The 9,555-nt window shown below is 35.8% G+C and overlaps 1 non-coding gene and 2 pseudogenes across 1 annotated transcript; 1 reads left to right on the top strand and 2 right to left on the bottom strand.

The window, feature by feature from the left end:
* Positions 1–876: 876 nt before the first annotated feature.
* On the bottom strand, positions 877–3,334 carry LOC133705190 (bifunctional 3-dehydroquinate dehydratase/shikimate dehydrogenase, chloroplastic-like; annotated as a pseudogene).
* A 587-nt stretch (positions 3,335–3,921) lies between these two features.
* On the top strand, positions 3,922–8,121 carry LOC133704345 (uncharacterized; annotated as a pseudogene).
* A 265-nt stretch (positions 8,122–8,386) lies between these two features.
* On the bottom strand, positions 8,387–8,458 carry TRNAP-AGG (transfer RNA proline (anticodon AGG)). Its single transcript has one exon. It is a non-coding gene; the product is annotated as a tRNA-Pro (tRNA).
* Positions 8,459–9,555: the final 1,097 nt, after the last annotated feature.

Raw genomic sequence — 9,555 nt, 5'->3', positions numbered from 1 at the left:
GTCTTTGAAATTAGGTGTTATATTGTAATGAGGTCGGTGGCCCGTGGGTTGCTGCAGGTCGGCTCAAATATTTTGGATGGGAAAATGTTTTTATTTTTTTCCATTTAATTCACTGATTTTTCATCAAAATTTTGCGTTGAGTTACTTTTTCTACGAAGTCATCTTACAAAAAAAATGATTTATTTGTTTTGTTTTGTATTTTTTTAACATGATTTTAAGAGAGTTTCAATAAAAACATAATATGCTTTAATAATTTTATAAAATACTGTGATAAAAATGAAGTAACGAGTAATTTAAAGTTGTATAAGAATTTTTTAAAAATAAAATTAAAACAACTTATTATTATTATTGAATATTTAGTACACGATTTTTAATAATCAATGTACATTAGGTTCGTATATTATAATTCATAAAATAATTACCCATATTAGTCTAAAAAACCTCTTATATTATTTGAAAGCATGATGGTATTAGGTGGTTTTAAAACACTATTTTAATCATTTGATTTCAAGAGAAATGAATCTTGTAACTTTTCCAAAAATTATAAATCACTAGCGTTATTAGATTGTTATTGGAGACCTGAATTTAGACTCCCAACGTGTACATCCACTTTCATCGCATTCCAACCTTAAAATTTTTATCAAGTAGGTTCCTCCGACATTTCTCATACTTCTTAGTTGGGTCCTTTTTGTCAATTTCTGAACAATATTTTCTGTTTTATACTTAATGCAATAAAATAAGTTGTTTTTGTAACAAAAAAAATCTAATGAAATTAATTGAAAGGCCTAATTGATAATTGTTTGAAACATCTGGAATTAAATTGATACAATAATTCCTTTTTTTTTTTCCATCGTAAAATTATTCAGAGTTCTCTCGGTACATCTTCAAATCCATGGTTAGAACATGTGGCACGCATGCTGGCTAACTACATAGATATCCAACATTTCACATCCCAGGAAACTCAAATGGATTAATAGTGTGAAGTGAGGGTTAGATTTTGGGTGTTTTTTATATATATAAATTTTGTATTGGGGTTTTATAGATCCAAATATATTTTGAAGGTTTCTTAGATACACAAAATTTTTATAAGAGGATTTTGGTAATTAGCCCTTTTTTCATTCAAGGAGATGCATAATAATTCACAACGAAAAGAACAGCATGATGGTGGTGGGGAAACCTTTGAAAGAGGAGTTTCATCAACTTTTGGTTGCATTCCAATTGATGTTGTGTTTGCAAAGAATCATGCCGTACTCAGGATGGAAATTGTCCAGATCTGCAAGAGATACAGCATCTGCTCCAATTGTCTCTGCAAGTTCCTTCGCTCGCTCTTGAAGGCAAACAAATAAAATTAAAAATTCAGCACAGTAAGACCTTAGTCAACATAAACCTGAAAAAACAAAGCTTGGGTTGGTAACACATTATCCCAAGCAGACAAAAAGAATAATAATCCAATCCACCACAAATGTATTGTGGACCTAAATCTTGTATAAAATCAACATACACCTGCATATGGGGTTTTTCTTTTCTTTCTTTCCTTTTTTTTTTTTTTTTTACCCAGCAAGAGCATAAAATATGATGAATTAATAAAATAAAAATAAAAATGCTTCACCAATGAATACCCTGAGCTTTCAAAGTTCAACAAGGGAAGTAAAAAAGAAACCAGTAAAGAGATTTGGTTGTAGGAAAGAAGCAGTTGAGGGACAGAATAAAAAAGTAAAGGAAAAACAATTTCTTCATCGCAAGACACCTTGAGAACAGGGAGAATCAATCAGAAATTTCAAAAGACAATAGCCAAGATGGTTTTTAGACAGTATTGAATGATTTTCTTCAAAAACCCATGGCATTTCCTCTACCAAGTATTGCTGAAAACACAGATCTTACCAAAAAAAGGACATCAAAAGAATGCATCACTGTCTCAATTTTTCCAATACAACTATGTGTGTTTGCTCCCTGAGAAAAGCTTCCTATTCTGGAAACGTGTGTGGATAAAAGATTTGCCATCAAAGAAACTGGTTCTAAATGCCAAAACCAAATAAAAATACAAAAAGCTGCCCATTGCTGCATAGATATGATACCATGAAATAGGAAATGGCATGAGCAAGTGCAAAATATTGCAGAAAGTGAACGTACAGGAATCTCACCATAGGTGCGATTGGCAATGACAACCCTTGCCCCCTTTTCTTTTGCACCATAAGCAAGTGCCTTGCCGGCACCACCAGCACCAATGACTACAAACAATTTCCCTGCTAAGGGTGAACCAACAGCATTGCTAACATTTTGCGAGGCTGCAGCAAAAATGTATGGGACCAAATCCTCTTAGTATCTTAAAGGAAGATTCTCCCAAGGAAAAGATTCTTGGCTTCTTAAGCACTAAATACCTCGTAGTCCATCCTCAATAGCAGAAATAGCACCAACATAATCTGTATTGTAGCCAAATAGCTTCCCATCTTTTCGTCTTCTTGTAATGCAATTAACAGCTCCTATTGACTGTAAGAGTTGATTGAAAGTGGGTAAATTATTCATTTACTAAAGAAACTGTTCACTACCCCAAGGTCATAAGCTTTAAAGTTAGTCAAATAGAGATACACATTACCTTCGCAACTGGATCAACTTCATCACAGCACTTCACAGCAGCTTCCCTATGAGGAATTGTACAGCTGTGTTTTAAACGAAGTTATATCACACCATCAACAACTACCACAGCAGAATCTATATTGTAGAATTAGATTCACTTAGCAACACCTATGGTTTTCGAAACCAGTGGCAGTATACAAAACAATGCACTATACAGACAGCATAACTTCCTTTTCCCTTTAGCCAAGGATCCATTAGATGACTCTACTTATCAAACAAAATGAAAACAGAAAATGGTTATTGATAAAACTAAAGAAGGCAGGATGGTATTGAATGAAAGCATTATATTTGACAACTAGTGATGCAAATAGAAATAGAACCTGAATCCTGCAAAATCTGTGGATGAGCAAGTCTGGAGAAAATTTGCAATGTCATCCACTAATAAATGCACATAGACCCCATTGAAACCAACTGACTTGAATGCTTCATTGTATAGAAAAGGTGATTTGCTGTGGCCAACAGGCTTCCCAGTAATTCCGAATACTTTAGTATCAGGTCCAATCTGTCTGAAATTGTATAGATCTAACAAATCCTTGATCGTTGGTTGACCAGGAGCTGAAACGAATCCTGACTCAAGGGTGCCGAAGGTGAGACAACCACTAAATTTAGCACAAAGTATCCGTGAAATCAAACCCCTCTCACCCATGACAAGTCCAATTATTGGAACCTGACATTCCTTCAAACTTCTATTTGATATTAAACATAACAGATCCCATTAAGTGGTAAGATATAATCTTTTAATTAAGTTTTTGCCTCACCATCTAGGCATTCTGTTCCGAATGATTCCATATCCAAGCAGCACCAGTGCCTTGTTGTACTTTATAAATGCTTCTCCGCTCAAAGTAGGAAGCAGATGTTGGGGAAAAACGAACAAATTTGGAAGTGGAAGCATGCAGTTGAGTTGGAATTCAAAGTTCCAACTAAATGCTTTCCTTGTTATGTTCATCTATTAAACATATTATTAACCTGAATACACAGCTTCCAGCTTGCTCTCTAGCCAAGGAAACTTAAAACTATGTCAAACTAATTTATTATTCTTACTTGGTATGTTTATTATCATAATTGCCATAAAACTCGATTTTTTAAGGCAGTTCAAGTTTTTAATTAAATTCATATCATTAGATGTCTATCAAGGTCAATAACGTAAAAACAAAAAAAAACTTTTTTATTTGATTTTTTTGCTATGAGAAAATGGAAAAAAACTTCAACCTTCAAGTTGACCTAATTATTTGATCCATCGGTCAAGTTATATATATCATGAGATTAGTTTGACAACCATGATTATGATTGCCAATAAATTTTCAACCAGAGAGACCCTAATTTGCAAATTATGAAAATCACAAGGGTATAGTAGCAAGAAAAGTGCGCAGAGAAACAACAAAAGAGCCCTTCAACTTCTAAATTTTGCAATAACAATTTCTATCTACCTCAAGCATGGAGGACTCCCAATCGAGAAATCAGGTCAAAGTTGCAACAATTATCATTCCAAATAAATCAACTCCTCTTCTTCACAAGATCTGTTGGCCCTAATGCTTTGCTCTGCTTCACTCCCAGGTTTCCCTGTGGTTTCCTTTCTTTGAAACAAACAGGTAATTTCCTTTCTTCTCTTGTAGTTTTTGTACCCAAAAGTTTTTTTTTTTTTAATCAACTATCCACCTTAATTATCCTTTTTGTAAGGGATTTTAAGGCTGCATTGTTTCTGGTTCTGCTTCATTTGCACGTGCAAGTTGTTTATTAATTTATAGGGGTAAGGGTCCCATTTTTTCTGAAATATGGGAAGAGGGTTTAGGGCTATGACTGTATGAAGCTTGCTTAGTTTCACTGGAGTGAAATTATAGGTGGTTTATGTTTTCACTATCAAAATGGCGGTAGGTTAGAAGTAGAGCACTTGAATTGGTCTATGTCTTGTCATGTTATTGTAATTTAGTGATCAGTTATCGAACGTTGGTTTGTTGAATTTCCTGTTTGTGTAGTTTAACATTGGAAAGCATGTCACTTTTTTGGATCGCCTGTTCATGTCATGTATTTTTATGTCATCTACTGATGTTTGCTTGTTAGAAACTATTTTGATTTTTTAAAATTTGAAACTTGAGCTTATGGATGCAAAGTTTGTTACATTGGACTTGGAATCGGTTGAAATCAGATAGGGTTGGTGTTTCGGTGTTTCATCCGCAGACGCATGTGTGTGTGTGTGTGTTTTTTTTTCAGGTTTAGATTTGCAGGGTGAATATTTGTGAAAATTGCTCATAGATCCTTTAGATGTGTATATGCGATGCTCATTCTCTATTATTCTCTGTGATTCATATATGTTTTGTTACTTACGGTGGCTGGAAGCCTAAAGACAATGTCAATTACTCTGACAGCACCTCTCTTGTTTTCTAAGTTAATGATAGTTCTTATTTATGTTCCATCCGTACAAATCTGCAGGGTTCTTATTTATGTTCCATCCGTACAAATCTGCAGGGTTCTTATTTATGTTCCATCCGTACAAATCTGCAGGGCTTATGTGGATGTGAGAGTTGAAAGTGGATTTTTCGTGGGTTTTTGGAAGCTCTGTTTTTCAACCTGGTCATCTGAATTTAGTGATGGAGTGCAACAAAGAAGAGGCCTTCAGGGTGAAGGGCATCGCTGAGAGTTTGATGGTAAAGAAGGATTTTCCAACAGCTCGTAGAACTGCACTTAAAGCCCAACAACTTTATAATGATTTAGAGAACGTTTCTCAGATGCTAACTGTTTGTGATGTACATTGTGCCGCTGATAAAAAACCGTTTGGGACTGAGATGGACTGGTACGGCATCCTTCAGACTGAAGAGACAGCTGACGAGGCAACTATCAAGAAGCAGTACAGGAAGTTTGCTCTCCAACTTCATCCCGACAAAAATCAGTTCCCCGGTGCAGAATCTGCTTTTAAGTTAATTATGGATGCTCAAAAAGTGCTTTTAGACAAAGGAAAACGGTCCTTGCATGATATTAAACGCAAAGCTTTTATGAGTAAACCTGCACAACGATACTGGCCCCCACAGAAGGCAACCCACAGTTCAAACTTTACTGGCTTCAATCCTCATCACAGGCAATCGCAACAGCCAGCCTCTCAACGTGATTCCTCTAATGGACGGCCGACTTTCTGGACCGCCTGTCCATTTTGTACTGTAAGATACCAGTATTACACAGAAATTATTAACAAACCTCTTGTGTGTCAGAGTTGCAAAAAATCTTTTATTGCGTATGAAAGGAGTGGACAGGGGCCTCCAGCATCAAGTAACATGAATCAATCATCATTTTGGCAAAGGAAGAATGTCCCAAATCAGACTGCTAGCAAAGTTGAATTAGGACGGCGAGAAAATTTGAGTTCTGAGCCATCTAAAACAGAGTTCCGTTCAGAAAAGGTAAATGGTAAAAGGAAGAGGAAGCAAGAAGAGGAGTCTAGTGAAAGTTGCGACACTGGAACTGATTCTGAAGAAGACATGGTTAGCGAGGAAGATGGTGATTTTAAGCCTGAGGTGAATTTTGAATATAAAGGAGAGTGCCCAAGACGATCTGGACGTAACAAGCGGCATGTTTCTTATAAGGAAAATCTGAGTGACGATGAAGACTTTGTGAGAGATCCAAAAAAGACCTAGGGGAGTGAATCATTCTGTGCCACTGAAGAGGAGAATGGAAATGGAATGGAGGAGGATGTGTATCAATCCAGTGTGGCTGCTGATGTGAAAGATGACAATGTCCTGAAACAGGAAGAAAGTAATGGAATCCAGGAGACCGATAATGTGAAGGGAAAAGAAAAGGTAGAGACAAATGGCTGTCAGAAAAATTCTGAGACTCATCCATTTCTCATCAGATTCACCCTCAAAATCAACATCAAATCCGGATTCATACGACTGTCCTGATCCTGATTTCCATGACTTTGACAAAGACCGGGATGGAGTGCTTTTTTGGGGGGCAGGTATGGGCTGTTTATGACACCCTGGATGCCATGCCTAGATTTTATGCTCAAATCAAGAAAGTGATGTCTCCTGGGTTCAATTTGCAGATAACCTGGCTAGAAGCACACCCAGATGATCATGATGATTTTGAATGGGTCAAGGAGGGCTTGCCTGTGGCTTGTGGTAAGTTCAAATATGGAAAATCCCTGTACAGTGACAAGAGGCTAATGTTCTCTCACCCGATTGATTTGGAAGAAGGTGGCCCAAGAGATACTTACAAGATATTTCCTAGAAAGGGTGAGACTTGGGCCCTCTTCAAGAATTGGGATATCAAATGGAAATCTGATGCAGATAGTCATCAGGAGTATGATTATGAGTTTGTTGAGATATTGTCTGAATATGCTGAGGGTGCTCGTGCACATGTTACCTTCTTGGGTAAAGTGAAGGGCTTTGTGAGCCTTTTTTGTCGAATTTGAAAGGAAGGGTTGGACGTGTTTGAAATTCCTCCACGTGAATTATTCCGGTTATCTCACATGATTCCATCATTCAAACTGACAGGCGAGGAAAGAGAAGGTGTGCAAAAGGGATCATTTGTTCTTGATCCAGCTTCTTTGCCTAATAAAGTTTTAGAGACTGCCAATACTGAAGATTTCAGAGATTAGATTGGCAATGCTCGTTGTAATGGTTTTTGTTCGAGATCTTCAGTCAAAGTGATGCATTAGGCTGACACGAAGGGGACCATTCTTCTATCTGAGGATGATTGTGACAGCATCACAGGAGATGGCAGTATTAATTGAGCTTCTGCTCAAGTTGCTTTTGAAATTCCAGAACCAGAATTTTTCAACTTTGTGCCGAGAAATCAATTGAAAAGTTCCAGGTTGGTCATATCTGGTCACCGTTCAGTGATGAGGATGGCTTGCTAAAGTACCATGGTCAAATTATGAAATTCACTCTGACCAAGGTTTGTCAGAGTGAATTTGGGAAATGCCTATATATTGTGGATTATTAAGGCAAAAAATGGAAAAGCAGCCCTATTCATCTACTGATTTATTTTCCAATTGCATGACTGGAGAATCTGCTGGTAAGAAAAATGAAAACACCATTTTGTTAGGGAAAGGTGAAGTTTGGTCTTTGTACAAGAACTGGTCCCCTGAAATTTAAAAGTTCCGACTTGGAAAATTGTGAATATGATGTGGTGGAAGTCCTTGATCAAAATGGTTTTCAGATAAGTGCTTGCCATGGGAGTTTCTCTGTACTGAGCTGCTTAGATTCTACCATCAAATTCCTGCTTTTCGACTGACAGAAGAGAGGGGTGGCAGTCTCGGAGGCTTCTGGGAACTTGATCATCCAGCATTGCCTGTTCATTATTTTGCCCTGAATTGAAATCACAGGTTGACAAGTCTGATGCTGTATATTTTTGCTAGATTTTTTTTTTATCATGCTTCAATAGTGATCGTATTTCTTTTGTAAGGTTGAACCAATGCATTGAACATGCTCTAGATTTTAATCTTGAAAATACTCATGATTAGGCCGAACTCAATTTAGTTTGCAGCGTCTTTTCTTCTAATTCCTCTCATGCTTAATACCCATGCCAGGAACAAAATTCCAGTATTCTCCTGGGAACATTAACTTGGTTGCTCGTAAATTCAGTGGACTTGTTTTTTTTATTATTATTATGTTTTTGAATTAAAAAAAAAGGGTGCCTGTCTTCGGCGAGAAAAAAGAAACAGCAAAAAAAAGGCTGCTGCAAGCCCTGGCCTCTTCTCTACCACCCCTCCATAATCAACAGCTTCGTCTTGCGTGGAGTGAATCCACAGAAAAGAAAAAGGAAGGGGGCATTCCGAGAATTGAACTCGGGACCTCTCGCACCCTAAGCGAGAATCATACCACTAGACCAAATGCCCTTTGATGATCTTATGAACACAACCTATACTAAATTATATATAGATAAAATGAAGAATAACAGCTTAGATAATTAGATTCATTCCATATTCTCCACTTGGACACAAATTAACAATTATAAATACAAATTCACACTACAAAGGAACACTCACCACCATTTAATTAATTTATTTATCTGGTCAAATAAATCATTGAAAGTTAAGATACTTAATTTAAAACAAACTAAATTATAAACATTGAAATAACATAAAAAAAATACTTAATAGTAATAAATTAAAAAAATTCACTTTTAATCTATGGATATATTAGTGTGCCATGTGTCAATTTAACGACAACATTATCTTTTAAACCTAAAAGAGGGAATTGATTAAATTTTTTTGAAAGTTGGCAAACATTAATGAAATAAATAAAAATAGAGACTCAAATACAAAAATCTGAAAGGTTTATGCTCTCAAAATATTATTAGCAGTTGCATTACTTCTAAATTTGATTGATCCATGATTAGGGTAAAATATATTGAAAACACTTCTGTAATCCCTCAGTAAATGTCCAGTTTAATGACATTAGGAGCTTTAACGGAATTAATTTTGTTACGAAGACAGTTTTGTGGTCTTAGTTTCCAATTATTTAAGAACCGAGGAGTCAACTTGAATCCCAGTTGACCCACCCCTAATCCAATAAAAAAACGACAAGAATGATTAATTTAATAGATCAACCCTCAACGCAATCAAAATCCAATTTAATTTTTATTCCAAAAAGACATTGTGTTTTTATTAAAAAAAAATAAAATTATATTATTTTAATTGACTTAAATTAACCTGTCCAATCTATAAATTAAATCTTGAACTAAATCATGAACCAAACCGAGTTTACTATGTCACCCAAATTTGTTATGTTTATTAAATATTAATGAAAAACGTTAAATGTAATTGAATAATAAATGTACGAAGAGAACTAGTTTACCTTCAGAGCACAAGCTAAAAAGGCATTGATATTTTTCTTTTGAGAAGAAAACAAAAGGCTTTGAAATTTATATTTATTCTCGAAGAAAAAAGACACTGAAATTCAAATTTCCCTTGCATCATTACCTCCTCCTGAT

Source organism: Populus nigra, chromosome 10 (assembly GCF_951802175.1).
Source record: "Populus nigra chromosome 10, ddPopNigr1.1, whole genome shotgun sequence".
NCBI lineage: Eukaryota > Viridiplantae > Streptophyta > Magnoliopsida > Malpighiales > Salicaceae > Populus > Populus nigra.
The sequence above is the reverse complement of the archived record's forward strand: the minus strand, read 5'-3'. Positions and strand labels throughout refer to the sequence as shown.